Raw genomic sequence first — 24,025 nt, 5'->3', positions numbered from 1 at the left:
CTGCAAGGACATCGTACTCAGATACTCTTATCCAAGCATTAAAAGCAATTGGAAGCTCTCCTAGGCTTTGAAGAAAGGGTGCAGGTGGATTCAGGGGTAGGAGAGCCATCCTAGTCACCACTTTGTTGAGCAGTGGAGGCCGAGACCAAAAAAGTGAAATCCAACATCAAACAGCTCCAGAAGCAGCTGCTGCAGCAGCCCCTGGCCTCAGCACATACAGATGCGCTTACCCTTCCTGCTAGTTCTCTAACCTCAAAGACTACAGCTCCCAGAAATCAATACTGTATCTAGCAATATCACACGGGGCTCTGCTAGGCCTTGTTTGCACACTGGGGGGAGTTGGGTTGGGGACTCTCAAGTATTCATAGAATGTCCCCACAAAGCATAGCAGGGAGGCAACTGACAATTCATTCTCTAATCAAAGAATCTGCATTGCCTTTGTTGTAATAACCTGGAGCTACCCCCTCTCTGAGCCCTGAGTATTTTTCCAGGGGAAACCCCTCACGTCACACGAGTCCCAAAGTGGATTTGGATCTCAGTCAGCGTAGGTCAAAGACAAAGAAACATAATCAAAAGAAGAAATAAAAGATCTGGTCCTGCTGATGTAGATGCTGCTCTCTCTGTAGTTTCCAGCCCTTTCTAGGATGGACACTTCAAGTCATCAGAAAAGGATGTTTCTCTTTCTCCTGCACACACCCTTAGAAGTTGTGTGGCAAGAAACAAGAGCTGATTTTCAAGCATTATTCTTCACCTTTTTATCTCCTCTTCTGTTTTCTCCAAAATTAAAGGTCTAATAGTCTTTAAAAGTCTTTCATAGGTTCATTCACAGATTCATAGATTCCAAGGCCAGAAGGGACCATTATGATTCTGACAGCAGATCTTTTAGAAAAACAGCCAATCTTGATTTTAAAATTGCCAGTGAAGGAGACACCACCACAACCCTTGGTAAGTTGTTCCAATAGTTCAGTGATTCTCAAACTTTTTTGTTTGGGGACCACTTGAAAATTGCTGAGGGTGTCAGCGGACCACTTAACAATCTTTCCAAAAGTTGTTGTACCATTAACTAGCTATTGTAAAGCGCGTTGGATAAAAAAACACCTTAATAATAATTAACATTTTTTTTTTGTTCTACAAATAAAAGCACACAACTCATATTTTAATATCAGTATTCTTACCTTTCTAATGCGATGGATGTGCCTCTCTCCCCCACCACAGCCGACACAGAGCTGAGGCTGGGAAGGAGTGAGGTCTCTCCCTCACCACAGCAGCCACAGAGCTGGGACTGGGAAGGAGGGGGGTCTCTCCCCAGCCCCAGCAGCCAGAGAGCTGAGGCTGGGAAGGAGGGCCTTCCCTCCCCAGCAGCCGCAGCCCTGGAGCCGGGGAAAGTCGCCTTTCTTTGGCTGCTGCAGCCCTGTACATCTCAAATTCCCCCCACCTCCTCTTCTCACCCCACTGTCCTCTCCCACTTACCCCCTATTCCCCCCAAGGCCACAACCTCACCTTACATGTGTGTCTTCTCCAGGGTCCAGGCACCTAATTAGTGGAGCCACGCCTGGGTGGGTGGCCTTTCATTCTCTCATGTGCGGCCTTAGAGGGAACTATCTGCGGACCACCTGAATGGAGCTCGCGGACCACAATTTGAGAACCACTGCAATAGTTAATTACTCTCACTATTAAAAAATTATGCCTTATTTCCAGTCTGAATTTCTCTAGCTTCGACTTCCTGCCATTAGCTTGTGTTACACCTTTCTCTGCTAGACTGAAGAGCCATTATCAAATATTTGTTCCCATGTAGGTACTTATAGATTTTCTCACAGTTCTTGCACAACAAAGATGTGAAAAGAACACCTAGAATGTGGAGAGACACACATTGAAATCTGTTAGCTTATGCCCAGGGCATAGGCTCCTGAACAACTGATGGGAAATAACTGGCAGATAGAAGGGAATCCTGGATACTCGCATGAAAATGAGACACGTCAAGTTCCACATCAAAATAAATTATTATTCTGCTGGGAATTCAAATTAGCAGCCCAAGTTACTGACCTGTCACCTTCAGTTCCAGAGTGGCTTCCGCATAAAATCTGCTTGATCGGAAGAAACAGATAAACTGCCCATGGTCAGAGGGGGTGATGTTGCGTATACGCAAGACAACGCTTCCATCCACAATACCATCCTTCAGCAGCTCTGTTCTGCCCTGATAATTTGGTATTTGCTGCTCAGCCTGATCTTTTTCATTCTGATACAGATGGACAGGTTCAGAGAACTTGGATCGGTACCAGCGCACCTCCATCTTCTGAGCACTTGTGTTACGGAAGAGGTGACAGGGTAACAGAGCATCTTCACCTGCAGAGGCCATGATGGGATGATCAGGTCCAATCACCTTGAAATTCACTGTTAAAGGAACCAAGACACACAGAAAATTAGATCAGAGGGGAGCTGGATTGCTTTCATAGGTAATGAATGGTGATCTCTCACAACTGCCTAGGCTGCAACTTGACCAGCTAAAACTGAGCTAATGGTGTCTCACTGTATCTGCACTGGAAAACAGGTCAAGTTAGGACAGGCTTAGCTAGCACATGTTAGCTAACCCTTGAGCTAAACTCAGCCACTTTTCCTAGTCAATACCAATCCAGAGAGAATTAAAAAATGGGTGATCTCTGTTTCTAAATGTTGTGAGCTGGTTAATGGCTGAAACCAGAACAATTAACCTGTGGAAGACTGTTTGCTAGACTGGAACCGAGGCAGGTGGCCTCTAGAGAGAAGGATGATACAGAACACCTGAAAGGAGAGGCTGTGTCTGTGACATGCTGTGGAGCTTAAGGCCTGGTCTACATGGGTAAGTTTTATTGGTTATCCAGGTGTAATTATACTGGTATAACTCCTATGTGGACCCCCTTATTCTGGTATAATAGTGACCTTTTTCAGTTTGCCTTAAACCCCTTCCCCAGTGACATAAGCTAAACTGAAAAAAAAAAGTACTTTGTTTTATATTTGTAACTTGCTATGTATCCTTTCAAATATAGATATTTGAAAAACAATCAAATATAGTACAAAATCCTTCTTTCCCCCTTCCACTTATGACATTCTCTGCTTGGTAGCACATCACACAAAATGAATTTACAGCATGTGTCAGTCACATTCAGTTCAAATCACTCTGTTTCATATATTTGACTTATTTGTGTAATGTGCAATTCAAACTTTTGCATCATAGATTCATAGATTCCAAGGCCAGAAGTGATCATCTAGTCTGATCTCCTGTGTAACACAGGTCACAGAACTTCCTTGTATTTCACACTGGTGACACCCCTGCTGGAATTCTATGTCCAGTCCTGGTTCTCACAATTCAAGAAGGATGTTGATAAATTGGAGCGAGTTCAGAGAAGAGCTATGAGAAGATTAAGGAATGACTTGATAATGAGCTCAATTTAGCAGAGAAAGCTATAACACAATCCAATGGCTGGTACAGAAGCCAGCAAAAATAAGTAAATAAATAAATAAGAGATGAAAACAGGGGAGTTTGAGTGGGAGTTCAGTGGGAGGAGAAGGAAGGAGGCAAGCACCTATTCCTTAGGGGACAGTGAGTGAGTTTTTGTAGTTTTGTGTGGATTTTTTTCTTTTTTCTTTTTTTCTCCTTTTTTCTTCAGTTTGCAGAGGCTGGTAGGGCATAGTTTTTTGTGAGAGAAGCAGAGTTCAGATTAGGGGGCAGGGCTTCCCTGATTAGGCAGTGGGGCTTCTCTGATTGGGGTCTATAAAGGCAGCCAAGCAGCCATCCAGTGGCACAGGAACCAGCAAACAGAGCTGAAAACAGGGGCGTTTGAGTGGGAGGTTGGGGAAGGGAGTGTGTAGTGGTCAGTTTCTGCTTTGGTGTTCGGAGGGGGGGGGATTTTGTTTGGAGATTTGTTATTTTCTCCATGACAGGAGCTTAGGCGGGAAGGCTGTGACAGATACAGAGGCAGCAGTGGTAGTGAGACAAGGAATGGGTGAGACAATGAAGACAATCAGATGTGGAAGCTGCAGGATGTAAATTATCCAGAAGCGGGTACACAAAAAGAGCTTGGTTTGTATGAAGTGCCGCCTGTTAGACTAGATGGAAGAGAAGATCAGAGACTTGGAGATGCAAGTGGAAACTATGGTTGTTTAGTTTTGATGGGGATTCAAGCAGATGATGGAGGGAAGACAAGAGAAGGCTGAAGGGAAAAGTCAAGACTGGCAGATGCAAGCTGCATTGATGAACTCTGAGGGGAGACTGCTGGATGAGGAATGCGGCCATAGGAAGCATGTGACTATGAGAACCAGGCAGAGGGAAAGACTGGCTAATGAAGGAGAAATAGAGCTCAGGAATAGGTTTGCTGAGTTGGAAAATGAAGAAGGGGCACAGCAGGCAGTCACAGAAGGTGGGAGGTCAAGGAAGAAGAGAAGAACAGCTAGTCCTATAAGAAGAGGGGAAGGATACAGGATGACTCACAAAAGATTGCAAGTGTGAACAAAAGACAAGAGGACTTGCAATCAGAAGGAACAGGAGGAAGCAGGGCCAGCTCCAGGCACCAGCACAGCAAGCTGGTGCTTGGGGCGGCTCATGGAAGCGGGTGGCACATCCAGCTCTTCAGCGGCAATTCGGCGGCAGGTCCCTCAGTCCCTCAGTCCCACCCGCCAAATTGCTGCAGAAGAATGAAGCGGCGCGGTGGGGCTGCCGCCGAAGTGCCACCGATCGCGGCTTTTTTTTTTTTTTTTTTCCGCCGCTTGGGGTGGCAAAAACCCTGGAGCTGGCCCTGGGAGGAAGGCCAGAAAATCACAACAAAACCAAGAAAAGGAAGGTCTACATGATTGGGGACTCCCTACTAAGAAGAGCAGACAGGCCTGTCACCAGAGCTGATCCTGAGAACAGACGAATGTGCTGTCTGCCAGGAGTTAAGATACAGAATGTGGACCGGAGGCTGAAAAGAATTCTAATGGAAGCAGTAAAGAATTAACTGATTGTCCTTCACATGGGGAACAAATGATACTGCTAGATTCTCACTGAAATGCACCAAAGGAGACTATGCCAAGCTGGGGAAGACACTTAAAGAAATGGAGGCTCAGGTGATCTTCAGTGGGATTCTGCCTGGCCCTAGAGGAGGAGAGTGAAGGCAAGACAAGATTATGATGATCAACAGATGGCTCAGGCAGTGGTGCTACAAGGAGGGTTTTGGGATATTTCATGACTGGGATGCATTCACGGACAGAGGACTGTTCTCATGGGATGGACTCCACCTGAATAGGGAGGGAAATAGACTGCTGGGGTGGAGGACGGCACCACTGATTAAAAGAGCTTTAAACTAGGAACTCGGGGGGAGACTGCTGGGAGATGCTCATGTAATCCTCATGCCTTATTCTAATATTGACCGGCAGGAAAGTCAAGAGAGAATACTCCAATGGGGAAAGGAAGAGCAGTATGTAGGAGAATGGACAGTAAGAGGAAAGATAGTGCCAATACCAATGAAGCTAAAGTCAAGTAGGCAATACTGTAAGTAGAATAACTGTACTCAATCGGGTGAGGAATCTGAGTGAAGCCAAGCAGCAACAGTTAAGATGTTTGTACACCAATGCAAGGAGCCTGGGTAACAAAATAGAGGAACTAGAACTACCAGTGCAGGAAGTGAAACCAGATATTATAGGGTTAATAGAAACATGATGGAATAGTAGTCATGAGTGGAGTACAGGAACTGAAGGGTACGTGCCATTCAGGAAAGACAGAAATAAAGGCAAAGGTGGTAGAGTAGAATCGTATATTAATAAGGAGTTAAACTGTAAAGAAATCAGAAGTGATGGAATGGATAAAACAGAGTCTGTTTGGGTCAAAATCACTTTGGAGAAGAAAGCTACCAGAGGCTCCCCTGGATAGTGCTTGGGGTATGCTAGAGACCCCCTCCCCCCACACATCTGATTTGGATATGGATAGAGACCTTTTTATGATTATGGGAGACTTTAACTTCCCAGATATAGATTGGAGGACAAGTGCTACTAATAATAGTAGGGCCCAGATTTTCCTGGATGTGATAGCTGACCAAATATTTCTTCACCAAATAGCCACCAAACCAAAAGAGCTGATGCTATTTTAGATTTGGCATTCATGAGTAGTGAGGACCTCTTAGAACAGCTAGTTGTAGGAGACAACCTTGGTTCAAGTGATCATGAGCTAATTCAGTTTAAACTAAATGGAAAGATAAAAAATAGATCTGCAATTAGGGTTCTTAATTTCAAAAGAGCAAATTAAAAAAAGTAAGGGAATTAGAGAACTGGACTAGACTGAGGAACTCAAGGATCTGACTGTGGAGGAGGCTTGGAATTATTTTAAGTTAAAGTTGCAGAAACTATCTGAAGCCTGAATCTCAAGCAAGGGGAAACATTTGTAGGGAAGGGTTACAGACCAAGTTGGATGAGCAAGCATCTCAAACTATTAAGAGAAAGCAAAAAACCAACAAGGAATGGAAGATGGGATGGATCAGTGTGACACTCTTTACCTCAAATTAGCACCCTGGACCCCTCATATTCACTATTATCATGTGATTATGGTTTGTTTTGTAAAAAGTATGCCTTGTGAAGTATCATTTTAAAAGTGTGGATCTGTTGGACCTTAATATGCTGTGGATTTTATGTACTATCATTGTATGTGAAGTTATGAAGTATTGCTATACATGTTACTGAAATATGTTATGAGGTTGAGAGATGCCCACAGCTGGACTTTCAGTAGGGACAAAGAAGCCGCCATCGCTGGCCAGACAGGTGTTAATGGCTCATCAACACCCAGCCTTCTATCTCAGAGACTTCTTGTAGAAGGCACATATGCAATGGGGCAACCTAACTCACGTTACAGCAAAGATCTTTCTAGCATCCTGAAGAAAGCATAAAAGAGAGACAGTGACATCATCTCTTGGCCTCTCTCCCCGCAACCTCCATCTCAACACCTGGAAGATCGTCTGGAAGAGAATGGTCCCAGGCTGGAAGGGTGTCCAGTCCGTGTATTAAGGAACTGTAAGCTACCTGTAGGATCTGTTAGGGTGAGAGACAACTTGATTCAAATCTTACTTAGTCTGTTAAAGTTAAAATTTAGACTGCATTTCTATATTTATTACTTAGGTAACCAACTTTGATTTCTATGCCTGCTACTTATAATCACTTAAAATCTTAGTTAGCCTTTTTTGCATCTCCATCACATTGTTGACTCATATTTAAGGCTAAGATTTTGGTATGGGTATTTTTAATAAAAGTCATGGGCAGGATGTGGGCAATAAGCAATAAATCATGGACGCCCAAGCCCCGCTATATGGGGCTGGAGCCTGAGCTCCACCTCCCAGGGCTGAAGCCTTAGCTCTGCCACCCGGAGCTGAATCATAATTTTCAGGAAATCATGGAGGTCCCATAAAATCATGGAATCCATGACCTCCATGACTGACTCATAGCCTTATTCATATTCAATCGGTGATCCACTGTAAGCCCCGGATCCTTTTCAGCAGTGTTACCATCTAGTCATTTATTCGCCATTTTGTAGCTGTGCGTTTGATTTTTCCTTCCTTAGTGAAGTGCTTTGATCTTGTCTTTATTGAAATCCATCCTGTTGATTTCGGACCAATTCTCCAATTTGTCCAGGTCATTTGGAATTCTTATCCTGTCTTCCAGAGTTGTAGCAACCTCTCCCAGCTTGGTGTCATCTGCAAATTTTATCAGCATACTCTCCAGTTCATTATCCAAGTCATTAATGAAAATATTCAATAGTGATAGGTAGAGTCGCAAAAGTTTAAGATGAGACAGGAGGAAGGTTTAAGGTGAAATATGATGTAAAAGTCCACTGAGTACAGGTTACACTGAGACCAAGGGGAGTAAAAAGGGAGAAAAATCAATATCTTCCCCTGCCCCCCCCCCAAAAAGATTTTCTTTCTCAAATTTACATAAAATGCTCTTATTATGAATTGTTTCAAAATAACAAAAGATCAATGGTATTCAAACTGTTGAGAGAAAGTAGAAGACACTCTGTGACAAGAGGCTTCCTACCTGATTCCAATGTAGAAACATGGACCGTAAAAAAGAAAAGGAGGTAATTGGACAGAGAGGGGTTGCCCATGGCACAATGCGAGTGGAAGGAAATCCTCATCTTCATTGTAACTTGATTCACACACCAGAAAGGAAAAGAAAAAACAAATTCCAAGTGAGCAATGTGCTGTAATTTGGGATACAAATTCATTGAGCACAATATGAACCCTAGGACATGTGTTAATTAATAATTGCATCAAAATGTGCGTGTTTGCTACTGTTTTTGTCAAAAGACATGTTACAAGACATAGCAAAACTCTGCTTCACTGTTCACCATCTCAAATTACAGTCCAATATTCTGGACAAAGGCCTTAATACTAGCATTTGCAAAATTCATTGAAAAATATCACAAAAATCACTAACTTTTTGGTTGTAAAATTACAAAGAGAAAGTAGCCAAGAAGAACAAATGTATTTTGTATCTGTTTTTATAATGCAGTGTGAGAAAAGGCATTGCAATTTCTGGGTCTGGGTCACATGGATAAATACAGAGCATCTAAAGTCATTAGTGAAGCTTTTCAAGTGGAAAAAGGAGCATTTTAAAAACAAATTAAAGGATGAGAACTTCCTGCCACGTACCTCATGAGCCCAGGAGAAACTTCCCAGCAGTTACAGGATCACTGGGACATTTCCAGCTTCTCACAGTCAGTGAAATGGACCCTTAGTCCGGGAGGTGCCTGACAATGAAAAAATTAAAGTTATAGTATAAAGCAAAAATAATTTAGGAAAAGAGAATCAGTTCAGTATCATCTGTCCTTGTGCACTTTTATGGTGATGTCTTTTAAACAGCAGCAGAATTTACTCTTTTCTCCTGCATGTAGCAAGGCTGAAGATGCAAGTGAAATTGTAAAGCAGAAAGCCACCATTATCGTTTAGATGGTGCTATGAAATTAAAGAGTCCTTATGGAAATCTGCATACAGCAATGTGCTTATCCTCTCAGACCCAGACGGCTTAGCCTCACACACATCCCGGTTGGAGCAGAGTTATTCCCACTGTGGAAGAGGCTGCTTCATCCTAGTACGATGGAGTGATGATAGTCACTCCATAGTTTAAGACTCTAATAGTTTCCTTTATAACCCTGATTTTTGACCCTACATCTATAAACTACAGGAAGATCCTATCAGCCTCAAAATTGGAACCTTAAATCTGGGACTGAAGTAAACTATTTCTACCAAATTTGATGTGAATTGGACAAGTGGTTGCTGAATTATAACACCCTGGAAAGGAGGGTTCACCAAAGTTAAAAATCTTTTTTGCTGCTTTAAAGCATAAAGAACAAACACAACCACCCATTTTCTTATGGCTCCCTGGCCCCTCTGCTCCCTGGACCCTCTACAGCAGAGTTCAGGGGCTGCCCCACATATGCGATCCCTGGCACAGTGCCCTAACCCTCTGAACATTCTGCTTTCACGAGACTTGCCCAATGCTCAGCTCTTCCTGCAGCCTCTTGCCTCGTTCACGTGGCTGGGCAGGGGTAGCTCCCTTGCACAGACAGCATAGCTAAGCTAGGGTTACCATATTTCAGCAAGCAAAAAAGAGGACGGGAGGAGCCCCGCCCCCGTCCTGCCCTGGCCCCGCCCCTGCCCCTCCCACTTCCCGCCCCCCTCAGAACCCCCAACCCTCCCCCGTTCCTTGTCCCCTGACTGCCCCCTCCTGGGACCCCTGCCCCTAACTGCCCCCCAGGACTCCACCCCCTACCTAAGCCTCCCTGCCTCTTGTCCCCTGACTGCCCCCTCCTGAGACCCTCCCCCCATCCTAACTGGCCCCCTAGGAGCCTACCCCTACCTGTACCCTGATTGCCCCAACCCTTATCCACACCCCCACCCCCAGACAGACCCCTGGGACTCCCACGCCCCATCCAACCACTCCCCACCCCCTGACAGCCCCCCCCCCAGAACTCCCAACCCTCCCTGCTCCTTGTCCCCTGACAGCCCCCCCCAGAACTACCGACCCATCTAAACCCCTCTGCTCCCTGTCCCCTGACTGCTCCGATCCCTCTCCCCACCCCTGCCCCCTGACAGCCCCCCCCAGAACTCCCAAACACCCCCCCCCGCTCCTTGTCCCCTGACTGCCACCTCCTGGGACCCCTGCTCCTAACTGCCCTCCAGAACCCCACCCCCTACCTAAGCCTCCCTGTTCCTTGTCCCCTAACTGCCCCCTCCTAAGACCCCCCCCAAACTGCCCCCCAGGACCCTACCCCCTACCTGTATCCTGACTGCCCAAAACCTTCTCCACCCCCAAAAAGCCCCCCCGTCTCTTGACTGCCCCCTCCAAAATCTCCCTGCCCCTTCTCCTGCCCCCTGGCCCCCTTACCCCACCGCTCAGAACATGGTGTTGGGCTCTGTGCGGAGCCGGACACGTGGCTGCGCTCCCCAGCGCAACACACAACCTGGTTCCTGGCCCCGCACAGTGCTGCCGGAGCGGGGCGCTGGGCTGCAGGGGAGGAGGAGCTGCCAAGGCCGATGCAAACGGCCCAGCAGGCCGGCCGGCTCAGAATGCAGGGGGGGGAGGAGGAGCTCTACAGCTGCTCCAGAGTCCAGCCCGGCAAGCTGCAGGGGGAAGGGCTCTGGCTGCCAGAGCCCCATGCGAGAGGCTGACTTTCCTCCAGCCCTCCCAGCCGCTCGCTCTGCTCTGCATGGGGGGGAAATCCGGGACATTTTTAGTGATTTACAAATCCCCCCCCCCCCCCCCCCCCGCACGCTATTTTTAACACAAAAAGGAGGACATGTCCGGGTAAATCCGGACGAATAGTAACCCTAAGCTAAGCACATAGATTTGGCACAGTCATTCCAAAAGGCAATGGCTAAGCGGGAGTGACTTGAGTCTGCCCCAGGAGAGACTGACCTTCTCTTCCTAACTCTGCTAGATGTGAGCTTGAGCAGTGTCTCTGGTCCTCAGTTACCGCCTCTGTTAGAAGGGGGAGAACGGTACTTGTTGGCCTCCTAGGATAGGGACATGGGGTGGTATTCACAAAGGTACTTCGGTGCCTGAGTCCCATTTTTAGGCACTGCTGAGACCTACGAAACTGCTGCTTGGCTGCTGCCCAACCCTGTAGGTGTCTTGGCTCACTTGGCTGCTTAGTGCCTAAGTTTCTGCAGCACAAATTCCCTACGTGCCTAAGTCTTTGCCTCCATGCATGTGCTCTGCTGCCTCCCTCTAGGTTTCCAGATGCCTATCCCCTGCCTAACCCCCAAATGTGTCCTTTATAAACAATTGATTAATATGGAGCTTCCCTGAAAGTTTTATTACTGGGGGCAGGAATAATTAACAATCAAACCCAGTGTCTTCATTTTAATTTCGAGGGTCAGTTTCCATATTATTCTAAATAAGGAGGATTTTTGGTCACATATTTGCAGATTTACTATGAAACAAGCGATTTTCTGTCTTTATCGAGTACCTCTATGCTTTGCCCTAGGGAGAAGGCTAATGAAAAAGAAAAGCAAACAGGGTGAGGCAGTGAAGTAGCTTCCTGCTCTGTAAAGCCTCCATCACACACACCACATGCTAGTCAAGGGCTGTTAGAAAGAGTTCTTGGTTTCCCAGTTTGTAATCCAGGGATGACAACACACTCCTGCCTTTGAACCTGTGAAGGAAAAGCCCTGCAGAGGGGCTCAACCGGTCATGTTGATGGTGCCAACACTTGACCCCAATTCCCCGCACAGCTTTGATGGCTGCTTGTTTTGGTGCCCTTAGGAGCCTCAACTGCTAATGAACAGCGCCCGGACACTTGTTTGTGCTGCAGACTTTGTGGAGAGTGATTCCCAAGGGCTCTGGGCTCAGAGGGCAGCAGCGTGGCCTGTACATGACTGGGCCCATAGAGCAGTGGTTCTCAAACTTTTGTACCGGTGACCCCTTTCACATCGCAAGCCTCTGAGTGCCACCCCCATTATAAATTAAAAACGTTTTTATACATTTAACACTATAATAAATGCTGGAGGCAAAGCAGGGTTTGGGGTGGAGGCTGACAGCTTCCAACCCCCCATATAATAACCTCCCGACCCCCAGTTTGAGAACCCCTGCCCTAGAGGGTCTGGCCGGGCTGGTGCAAGCCCTGGTGCACTCGAGCAGGGCCCCACACAGGCGCTGGGTGTTCCCAGGCCAGGGCCTGGCCCGGCCCCTGGGGAACGGGCAGCGCAGGCAGTACAGCTAGATAGGCCCACGGGGTGGCTCCCTGGCACTGCCGGGCCGCAGCTGCAGGGTATAGGGCGCCGCCAATCCCCCAAGAGCCACAAACCGAGCTCGCGGGGGGAACGGGGGAGAGGAGGAACTAGAGGATATGTTGCCCCGGTGCTCCCTCTATTAGAGTCTAACCTGGAACAGTTACTGGAAGTTATATTGCCCCGGTGCGCTCAATATTAGAGTCCAACTGGGAACAGTGACCGGACGTGACAGCACTCAGTAGCCCCTCTAACAGATTCCCAACGGGAACAGTGGGCGGAGGTTGCTCCTCTTCCATACCTGGGGGATTGGGAGCTAGTGGAGAGGGGGAGGCCTGGCAGCATTGAGACGGGGGGCACCTGGCAAGTATTAGGGTGTGGGGGGAGTGCGGAGGGGCGGCGTGGGGGGGGTCCCTGCTGCAGTGCAGCAAGCTGGACCCTGCACCCCCGCGCGCACTGGGGATGGTGCAGAGCGGCGAGCGGGGCAGGGAGACATCTCCCGGGGGGTGCTTCCCAGCAAGGGCGGCCCCTCCCCAGCGTCACAGTAGCTTTCGCTTTCGACCTCGCACCACCGGCCCCTCACTCTAGAAATGGGAAGGCAGGGCCGGGCTTGGCAGCAGCTAATGGGAGATGGAGTCAGGGGAGAAACTACATCTCCCATGGTGCCATTGGGCCCGCAGTGGCTGATGGGAGAAGGCGGCAGGGGAGACACTACGTCTCCCATGATGCATTACCTCACTCCCCACCCCGCTGCTTCTTGCAGGGGTAGTCTCACAGGGTTATTGAGCTATGGCCCTGGGATTTCCCCTCCCCTGCCTAGAGCCCCCCAACCCCAGGCCCCGTAGGGTTTGCAGGTGGGGTCAGGGCCGGCTCTAGGTTTTTTGCTGCCCCAAGCAAAAAAAATGTTGGCTGCCAACTCCCCCCCCCCCCCCAACTGAACCCTCCTGCCGCCCCAGCCCTGGGTCACTGGTAACTCGCTCCCAGGGTGGGTCATTCAGCAGGAATTTTGGATGTTCACAGAACACAGACAGGATTGGTTCCCATATGGTTACAGAACTGCAGTAAAGTGGAACATTTTTCAGCTTGTGTGATTGGAGGATATCTGGATGCATATTATAAGACTGTCCTACATAAATGAGGAAAAGTTGAGGTGCCTTTATTATTCTTTTGTTCCATTCTTTGTTTCTATGGGGAATTTGCCAATGCAATATTACTGTCTTCCTTTCAAAGAAATAAAACTAAAACTAAAAAAAAAAAAAACCAATGGCTGTTGAAAATAGCAATTTCAGTCCTAATAACCACTGGGAAGCATTTCTTACTCAATTTATTCTACTTTTTCTACAGCAAGTTACAGTGGATCAGTATATTTGATTTGGGAGAAATGAAGTAACAGCTGCCCAAATTGCGCTTGAGCACTCCTGAATTTTGAGGGTGTTCAAATCTGGAAGGCAGGTGCTAGATTCCCTTTCTGAATATTAGCTATATCTGGAAAAAGAAAAGTCAATTTCTGCTTCCATCGCTCAGAAGTGTAAATCCTCCTACGTGCCTGGTACTGTATCTAAAGCTGCCCAGGTCCTAGTAGAGCCTACCCTCCCTTACTTTTCCGTTTAAATTCTAGTGGGATCCACATACCTCCCTTGCTAGGCTTCAGATAGAGAGGTGCACTGTCCATTTAGTCCACCCAATTCTTTCTTTGGGGGAGAGCCCAAAACTGGGGTGGCAGGAGGTGCGGGGGAGGGGGAGCCCAGGGCTGGGGCAGCAGGAGGTGCAGGTGGGGACCAGAGCTGGGGCAGTAGAGGGTGCGGGTGTGGGGGGGAAGAGCCCAGGGCTGGGGTGGCAGGAGATGTGGATGGGGGCCAGAACTGGGGTGGCAGGGGATGCAGGTGCAGCGGGGGAGAGCCCAGGGCTGGGGTGGCAGGAGATGCGGGTGGGGAGAGAGCCCAGGGCTGGGGCAGCAGGGGGGTGCAGATGGGGGCCAGAGCTGGGGCAACACGGGGTTGCGGGGGGAGCGCTGGGGTGGGGAAGCAGCAAAAAACCTAGAGCTGGCTCTGCCCCTACCATTCACAGCAAGCTGCAGCGTGAGGTTTCAGTTCCACACTCCTTCCCCCTCCCTTTCCTGTTAATTGCGGCTGAGGGAATGCTGGGAAATTTAGTTCTTTCCCTGCTCCAGGGCTGACAGTATAGGCAGGGAGCTAACTAAGGAACTACAGCTCCCAGGGCCCCCTGTTGGTTCTCAGCTCCCATGCTGGATTCTTGCGCCCCTGCAAATTTGCCGCCCCAAGCAACTGCTTGCTTTGCTGGTGCCTAGAGCCAGCCCTGGGTAGGGTGCCCTGGGAGGTTGGGGTCAGGGGAAGATGGGAGGATTGGCGGGTGGAGGGGGGCTGGAGAGCTGCAGCAACCAAGGCAGTGAAGGTGGCCACGCACATGTTCCCAGAATGCCGAGGGACAGGGCGGGGAGGTAATATCTATTATTGGAATAAATTCTTTTGGGGAGAGAGACAAGCTTTTGAGCCAGGCAGGGCTCTTCTAAAGGGCAGGTAAAGGTGCTCAGAGTGTCACAGCTAAATACCAGGTGGAGTCCTCTACCCAGAACACCAGCCATTCCAGTGCTTCTGGGTACAGCGTGGACCCATCCGCACCCATATTACCAACCCTAGTGCCTAACCCAGAGGTGGTGCCACCAGGGGGCACTGCCACAGTGGTGGGGGTTTACACAGGCCACTGCCCTAAATGACCACCAGGGGTCACACAGAGTGCACACCAGATGTTATTTGGCCACCAGATGTCACAGCCCAACAGGTGGGGTACACACAGGCAGGGCCGGCTCCAGGCACCAGGCCACCAAGCTGGTGCTTGGGGCGGCTCCTGGAGGGGGGCGGCGCGGTGCTCCGGCCCGAGAGCAGGGCTGCGACCGGGCTCGCCGCCCTCCCCCCGGCCCTGCCTCTGGCCGCCAGGGAGAGCGGAGCCCCAGCCGGGCTCGCCGCCCTCCCCGCGGCGCAGCCTCTGGCCGCCGGGGAGAGCAGAGCCCCGGCCGGGCTTGCCACCCTCCCCCCGGTGCTCTGGCCGCCGGGGAGAGCTGAGTCCCGGTGGGGCTCTCCACCCTCCCACCGGCGCAGCCTCTTGCCCCCGGGGAAAGCAGAGCCCCGGCGGGGCTCGCCGCCCTCCCCCCGGCGCTCTGGCCGCCGGGGCTCTGCTCTCCCCGGCGGGGCTCGCCGCCCTCCCCTGCGGGTGGGAGGGGGGCAGCGGGAGGCTTTTTTGCCTGGGGCGGCAAAAAAGCCAGAGCCGGCCCTGCTCACCGCACCCCTAGCAGAATTAGGGCTGTGATGACCATGGCACTCAGGACCCCCAGGCCTGGGTCCCGCAGCGGTACCAAGACAGCCACTGCCCCAAAGAGCTTCCGATCCTTGGCAGGAGAGGATGGGGGCAGTAGGGTGACCAGATGAGAGGAAAAAAATATCGGGACACATGGGGTGCGCCATGAAATATCAGGACAAATTGCATCCCGACTAAACATCAGTCGGGACGCGGGACAAACGCCTAAATGTCGGGACGCGGGACAAACGCCTAAATATCGGGACAGTCCCAAATTTATTGGGACGTCTGGTCACCCTGGGGGGAGGAGGGGACCTGCAAGAAACAACCAGGCCCCGCTGGTTAGCGCAAGAGGCCGAGCGCGCAAGGCAGCAAAGTCTGTCAACGTGCGCTCGGAGGCTCGCTGCTGCAGGCGGTGTAGAGACACCCTTAGACACGTAATTCCCATTGAAATCGACGTCAGGTAGGTGCCTAAATACCTTTGGGGAGCTGGGCCTCACAATCGTTAATATATTTACCCTCACAACACCCCTGTGCAATAGGGAAACGCTATCATCCCCATTTTACAGATGGGAGACTGAGGCACAGAGCAGCTAAGGCCTAAGCACCAGACCATGTTGTGTGCGACCAAAGCTCTCCAGGAAAATAGGTGGTTTTTCTAGCTGCCCGCCCTGCAAACTCAGCCTGAGATCTGAGAGACAGATTAACGCATTGCCAACCATACTGATCCTGGAGCTAGGACGTTGTAGGGATGTGTGCACTGGTTTTAGGGGTGTTGTTTTTTAAGCATAGCAGAGTCTTACAGATTTGCATACAACCTTGTAAAGGCCTCCACGTTTTCTTCACCCTATGAGAAAAGCAGTCTAAGTACGGCCAACCCCAAGTGTTCCAAAATCATGAGTCACCCCCCGCAAAAAAAGACTATGAGATTGGCTTCAAAATCATGAAACTGAAACCAAAAATAATGAAGTTTGGTTACTTGTTATCTTACTTCTGTGTTTTGGGCCTTTGAGCTACACTCGGATCATGTTTTTGAAGCCCAGACCTTACCCTTTTAAAAATATGAATAGTCACATGAATCTGGGAGCTGGGGCTTTAAGAAAAAAAAAAAACAACCAAATACCATGAGAGTCGGGATAAAATTGTGAAAGTGGGCAACACTATAAGTGTCCCTGGAGCCAAATTCTTTTTGGAATTAAATGCTCACCCCAGTTTTTAGGCGTGATTCTTATTTCTTTCCTCCACGAAGATAAATGATTTAGAAATATTTCCAGCTTTACTCACCAGTGCTGATCACAGTGAGCTGCCTTGTACTTCACCGCGCTCTGCGTTTAGCTTCATCGCGGCTCGGGATTTGGTGAAACTCCTTTCATTCGGGCCAGTCCAGGGGCTTGTCAAACCCAAAGGGCCGGGGAGCGCTGAACTTTGGCAGTTTTCTTTTCCTGTTATTGATCCTGCTCCAGAAGGAGTTTATCTCGGACACCGTCATGTGCCAGTGGCAAAGAATCCTAGAGAGCATCACTTTCTTCCAACACGGAACATGGACCTTTATTAGAATAAGCAACGCAATGCTAACCCTAAAGTTCCTCTGTTTCTGCTTTACTGTAGAGCTCTGCCTAGAAGCTCCCCAAGCCTCAGTGCTGCCTGGCGGATTGCTACAGATTTAAAGAAACAGTACCCATAACGTCACCGTTTCATTAATTCTTTTGACCATGAGCAACGCAGACTAGAATCCGGATCTCTCTCTCTCTCTCTCTCTCGCTCTCTCTCTCGATGCTGCGTTGGTTCTGCAAGGAGAAGAGGCGTATAAAGCAGGTGCTCAGAGGCTACAGTGGTGAAGACCAAAGTACTGAGGAAGAGAGAAGTAGTAAGCACTCATTTTACTCATGAAAGTGAGCCGATCTGACTCTGAACACACACGGGCAGCAGGTCAAGTGAGAAAGGAGGAGCCGATAGTCACTTGCTTTTAAACTGGGGCCCAACAAGCTCTGTATGGCCTGTCCTCACCAGGGTTCATAACCACATTTGAAAGGGTTGGTGGTGGCTTGCATCCATGCAATGGTTTCAAACACAGCTGAAGTAGCACCTAGCAAGCTGGAGGGTGAGAAGCGCCATTAGTGGTTTACAGCAATTGTTCCCAAGCACCTCCAGGTACTGATTCCACGGGCCTCGGAGCCTGTAGCTGGCCCGTTCCTGCCTTAATAGTTGGGCCCTGATGCGCTACTGCATCTGACTCAGCTGCCCCCACCCTGGGGCTCAGGGGAGCTGAGTCGGCTCCGAATAGCAGTCACGATTTCCCAGCCAGCCGGGTTAGAGAGCACACAGCAGACCAGGAAGCAGCTGCTGACAATCTACAGAAACCTTCACACCATTTTACAGACTACAACCTATGGCACCTTGCCTCAGGAGAGCTGCTCCATGTAACCGACATCAGGATCTGAATGCTACCATCTCTAGGGTGGAGGGCAGCAGCTAATTGGTGAAAAATAAGGAGAATATACTTCAGTTAAAGACAGAGCCAAGTCCTGACCCACACAAACAGGGGATGAGGAATCAAGTTGTTAGCCTGGCAAATGAGTACAATCGGGGTCAGCCTTACACACAATCTGAACGCAAGTATCAGAGGGGTAGCCGTGTTAGTCTGAATCTGTAAAAAGCAACAGAGGGTCCTGTGGCACCTTTAAGACTAACAGAAGTATTGGGAGCATAAGCTTTCGTGGGTAAGAACCTCACTTCTTCAGATGCAAGTGTCCCAGGACAGCTCACCTAGGGCCTGTGTCCCTATCATGCTGTGATACCAGCGTGGGATGGAGAACCTCATCTCCAGCCACACAGGGGAGCAATTCGTAGACTGATCCAGCCCTTCCAGCAGCTGGTTCTAGCTTGGGGTTTTGCGAACTGCAAGACTGGCCGTGGGTACCAAAAATTCATGGGCTAATCCAGCTCCCAGTGAGCATTTTGCCCTAGGGTCAGGATGGGGCCATTATTTTGTGTCCAGACATTTTCGCTGTGTTTTGAACAATTTCTGTTTTGCCCGCACAGTCTCTTTAAACCCAAAATTCCCACCTGTGTTGTTTTGTTTTGTTTTGTTTTTCATTCTCTTGGAGACTGGGCAATTCTCCTTTTCCCTTGGAAGAGAACATAGGGGTGTGCCTGTTATCACATCTCTCCTGCCAATCTCCTTATCAGCAGCTGCTTTCGCAGGAGGAGGGGGGTTGTATATCCGACTCCTGCTGAATGTGCTAAGGTGTTGGAAGCAAAATATGTTTCCAATGTAAACACATTTCCCATAAGGAGAACTGAAAAGGCAGAACTCAAGAGTACCTTGTGGTTAAATCACAGGACTGGGAGTCAGGACTCCTGACTCACTGTGTGACCTTAGGTTAGTCACGTGACCTCTCCGTGCCTCTCTTTGCCCATCTGTAAAATGGGGATACCAGTGATTTACCTCTCAGTGGGTTGTGAGATTTAATTTGTCACTGTTTGTAAAAATGCTTTGAGCTCCTCAGAGAGAGGAAACTAGAGCATGGCAAAGCATTGTACGCTCATTATTACAGTGCACTGCGAGCTTCTTTAGCATCACAGAACACAGCCATCAGGCTGGCAGATGGCCCAGCACAATATAAATACAACCGGACCAAAGTGCTCATCTGCCCCGACGGACGTGTAATTCAATGCTGAATTCAATCCAGTGGCAGTGCGGGATGTGAAATCTTCTGCCTTTGCTAACTTTGGAAGTGCCTGCAAGTCACTGCAACCCAATGGGTGATTGGTGCCCCTTGTGCTGTGCACTGGTGGGGCTGAATCCAATCTCTAGCAGACAGGAGTCTCTGCATCACAGAAGCCACCAATGCCCTGGCCCCGTTGATGGCAATTTGGGCTCAGAGGCCAAGCACTGAATGAACCCTGCAGACTGACCTCTCTTTACACCTCTAGAAATGGTCGCACCAGAGTGGGCAGCACTGTCACTGCCACCCTACCTGGTCTGTGGATAAACAGGAGACGCTGGTCCCCAGCACTGTCAAACTGGCACAAAATGACTAAATATATTTCCAAATTCACTGAATTCAGCTGACAGGTTAAACCCTTGCCCAAGACTTACAGGGTCCGTCTACACTTGCAGCTGGGAATGGGCTTCCCAGTGTGGGTCAACAGGCTCGCACTGTGCTCAAAACATCAGCTTGGGCTAGCCACCCAAGTCCAAACCCACCCAAGCCCCTGAGAGAAGGCTAGCCTGGGACGCTGTGGCCATACTGATTTTTTTAGCATGTTCGCTCAAGCAGAGCTAGCGTGTGTCAGTCTGGGCGGTGGGGGGGGGGCTGCAACCCATGCTTCCAGCTGCTGTGTGGACACCCCAAAGATCCATACCATCCACACCTCTTCTTTAGCTGGGTTAAGTAACTACGATTTGTAATCTAGTAATACCTCCCATCCAAGGATCTCAAAGCACTTTGCACATCTCAATGAAGCAGGTAATTATTCCTGTTTTACAGATGAGGAAAATGAAACCCAGCGAGTCTGGCCGGCATTTTCAAGAGCAGTCCCTGCTTTTGTGTACCTGACTTGCAACACCTGATTTCCAGAATGTCTGAGCGCTCACACCTCCCGTTGAAACCAGTGGCTCAATCCCTCTGCAAAATCCAGCCCGAAGTGCCCACCTGAAAATCAGTGGTCCCTCTGGAAACTTGGCTTTAGCGGAGTTTCCCAAGGTCAGGGAGGATCAAATCCGACCTGCCTGACCCCCAGTCATGTGCCTGAACCACAAGACCAACTTTCCTCTTTAAGCAGAGTCTATTTGGGCAGCAAAGAGACTCAGGCTCCATGAGCCGTAGTTTAAGCTGTACTTGAGTTCAGTCATTCGTGAATGAAATTGGTTTGCTGGGTTCTTTCCACACTTCCCCATTTCATAACTTTATGTAAAACTTCGGTGCGGTTGTGTGAGACCCAGCGAGCAGGGGCTAAAACCCAGTCAGGACGTACCTCTGTGGGCCTGAGACAAACAGCCTGTTTCCGTCCCGAAGAGGAGACACAGGAGCCCCAGACACAGAGTAACAGCCCCGAAGATTTGTATGCACCGCGAGGTTCCAAGAACCCAGCTCATGGTTAGTCAGAAGAGTCTCACTATTTGCCTAGCAAATAACGACCTGCAGAAGAGCTCTGTGTAGCTCAAAGGCTTGTCTCTCTCAGCACCAGAAGTTGGTCCAATAAAAGATATTACCTCACCCACCTTCTCTCTCGAATATCCTGGGACCCACCCAGCTACACCACCGCTGCATACATATTTACCTAGCAGTCATTCATGCTACAGCTTTACCCTAATGCAAACTCTCTCCTGCTTCCCACCCAGGCTCGTTAAAAAAGGGAATGATTGAGGGAGGTTGGGAATTTTTTTCAGGTAAATCAGGAGGGGATTGAGTGGAAAGGCAAGGTGAGGAAACCCAGCTTGGATGGTCCCCAAATGGGAGTCACTAGAAGTGGCAGAGTCAATCCAAGCAGCTGCTCATGAAGTTCATGCCCTTCCCTGGTGGAAATCTGAAGTAAAGGATGATGCTGTCCTTAAGGAGGGACTTATGAACATGCTGAAGAATAGCTGGGACTTTCCCGTGGTGTGCACCCACCCGCACTCTTTATGTTCCTCCCCAAAGAGCTCTCTGCCCTAAGCTCCCCGCACCTCAATGCAGCTCTCAACGGGCAGATCTGGTGCTCTCCTTACCCTTGTAAATACCGATCCCCCTTGGATGGCTCTCGCCATTGTCAACTTTCTAATCCCAGGAAACCAAACACCCTTGCCCCACCTCCCGCCCCACCCCTTCCCTGTTGCCCCACCCCTTCTCCAAGGCCCTGCCCCCCACTCACTCCATCCCTCCTCCCTCCATCACTCACTCTCCCCCACCCTTTCTCACTTTCACTGGGCTGGAGCAGGGGGTTCGGGTGCGAGAGGGGGTGCGGGCTCTGGAATGGGGATGAGGGGTTTGGGGTGCAGGAGGGGGGCTCTGGGCTGGAGCCGAGGGGTTCGGCGTGCAGGAGCAGGCTCAGGACTGGGGCGCGGGAGGAGGTGTGGGCTCCGGGATGGGGCAGAGGGTTGGGGTGCAAGCTGTGGGAGGGAGTTAGAGTGCAGGAGGGGGTTCTGATCTGGGACCGGGGGATGGGGTACAGGAGGGGGTTTGGGGTGCAGAAATGAGTGCAGGCTCTGGGAGGGAGTTTGGATGTGGGAGGGAGCTTGGGGCAGGGAGTTGGAATGCGGCAGGGGTGAGGGGTGCAGGCTCTGGGAGGGTGTTTGGGTGCAGGAGGGAGCTCAGGGCTGGGGCAGGGAGTTGAAATGTGGGAGGGGTGAGGGATGCAGGCTCTGGGAGGGTGTTTGGGTGCAGGAGGGAGCTCAGGGCTGGGGCAGGGAGTTGAAATGTGGGAGGGGTGAGGGGTGCAGGCTCTGGGAGGGTGTTTGGGTGCAGGAGGGAGCTCAGGGCTGGGGCAGGGAGTTGGGGTGCAGGAGGGGGTGAGGAGTGCAAGCTCCAGCCGGGCAGCACTTACTTCAGTTGGCAGCACAGCAGATCTAAGGCAGGCTCCCTGCATGCCCTGGCTCCACGTGGCTCCTAGAAGCAGCTGGCATGTCCGGCCCAGTTCTTAGGTGCAGGGGCGGCCAGGCAGCTCTGTGCCCACAAGCGCTGCCCCTGCAGCTCCCATTGGCCACGGTTACTGGCCAATGGGAGCTGTGGAACCAGAGCTCGGGGCGGGGTTAGCGCACGGAGCTTCCCTGAAGAAGTATGGGGAATAAGCAGGAAGAAGTCGAAATGCTAGTAAATAAACACAACTATGACAAGCACTTTGGAGGATAGGATTAAAATTCAAAATGATCTGGACAAACTGGAGAAATGGTCTCCAGCCGGGCAGCACTTACTTCAGTTGGCAGCACAGCAGATCTAAGGCAGGCTCCCTGCATACCCTGCATACCATGCCCACAAGCGCTGCCCCTGCAGCTCCCATTGGCCACGGTTACTGGCCAATGGGAGCTGTGGAACCAGAGCTCGGGGCAGGGTTAGCGCACGGAGCTTCCCTGATCGCCCCTGCGGCTAGGGGCCTCAGGGACATGCCAGCTGCTTCCGGGAGCTGCGGAGACCCAGGGCAGGCAGGGAGCCTGCCTTAGCCCCCCTGCATCGCTGATCTTTTTGACCAGGCGTTCCAGTCGAAAACTGGCAACCCTGGGCTAGGCCCGAGGTTTGAGAAGGAGCTGCAGCACGTAAGACTTTTCCACCAGTTCCCCTGATGAGCAGCAAGAAAACAAACATCGATGGATTTCTGACTGTGCTACGAGACACGCTCCAACATGCATGTATTTGCTTTGCCGAGGCTATTGAAACAGGCAGGCACACTCCTTGAGCACACAGAAGACACATTATCCAGAAGGCCCAGCTGGGACCGTGACCTAGCAAGAGCTCACCACGAACTAGTAAATCTAGTTGCAGCAGAAAACCAGATAAAGTGGGTTGCAGTTGAATTGGCATCGTTCTAACAAGCCCGGCACACATTTAACATCTGCGTTCTGGGAAGCTCTGGTGCGCAACGAAGCTAGTCTATGGGCAGACTCTATTAGACCTTGTGTTGGTTGTGGCCCCCTAACGATCTCTTACCCTGTCTTAAATGAAGGGCGTGTTCACATATCAGTTTGAACAAGATTTTGTCTCCACCCACGACAAGGATTCACCCAGTCAGGAGCGGCGCAAGCACTCTAAAGGTGGAGGGCCACAGTTGAAAATCAGTGACCCCTCTGGAAACCTCCTAGAGCCCAAACTGTGGCCCTACCCCCTGTTCCGGCACCCCTGCACCCAGTTCATACCAATATCTTTAAATACGAGGACAGATTCTTGGCCCTCTGCCACTCAGGCACTATAGAAACAAGTTGCAAACCATCTTGGAGCATAGAATCATAGGACTGGAAGGGACCTCGAGAGGTCGTCTAGTCCAGTCCCTGCACTCATGGCAGGACTAAGTATTATCTAGACCATTCCTGACAGGTGTTTGTCTAACCTGCTCTTAAAAATCCCCAAAGATGGAGATTCCACAACCTCCCTAGGCAATTTATTCCAGTGCTTAGCCACCCTGACAGTTGGGGAGTTTTTCCTAATGTCCAACCTAAACCGGCCTTGATGCAATTTAAGCCCATTGCTTCTTGTCCTAACCTCAGAGGTAAAGAAGAGCAATTTTTCTCCCTCCTCCTTGTAACAACCTTTTATGTACTTGAAAACTGTTATCATGTCCCCTGTCAGTCTTCTCTTTTCCAGACTAAAAAAGCCCAATTTTTTCAATCTTCCATCATGGGTCATGTTTTCTAGACCCTTAATCATTTTTGTTGCTCTTCTCTGGACTTTGACCAATTTGTCCACATCTTTCCTGAAATGTGGTGCCCAGAACTAGACACAATACTCCAGTTGAGGCCTAATCAGTGCGGAGTAGAGCAGAAGAATTACTTCTTGTGTCTTGCTTACAATACTCCT

At 50.0% G+C, this 24,025-nt stretch overlaps 1 long non-coding RNA gene across 2 annotated transcripts; it reads right to left on the bottom strand.

The window, feature by feature from the left end:
- Positions 1–1,586: 1,586 nt before the first annotated feature.
- Positions 1,587–10,466, bottom strand: LOC135979544 (uncharacterized). Of its 2 annotated transcripts, XR_010596830.1 has the most exons (5): positions 10,381–10,466; positions 8,646–8,743; positions 8,029–8,139; positions 6,847–7,029; positions 1,587–2,391 (listed from the first exon to the last, which is right to left on the bottom strand). It is a non-coding gene; the product is annotated as an uncharacterized LOC135979544 (long non-coding RNA). The 2 variants fall into 2 exon arrangements; XR_010596831.1 differs by lacking the exon at positions 6,847–7,029.
- Between the last annotated feature and the right edge of the window lie 13,559 nt (positions 10,467–24,025).

The sequence above is a fragment of the Chrysemys picta genome, unplaced genomic scaffold (assembly GCF_011386835.1).
Source record: "Chrysemys picta bellii isolate R12L10 unplaced genomic scaffold, ASM1138683v2 scaf976, whole genome shotgun sequence".
Classification (NCBI taxonomy): Eukaryota; Metazoa; Chordata; order Testudines; family Emydidae; genus Chrysemys; species Chrysemys picta.
Note: the sequence above shows the minus strand (reverse complement) of the source record. Positions and strands in the feature narration are given on the sequence as shown.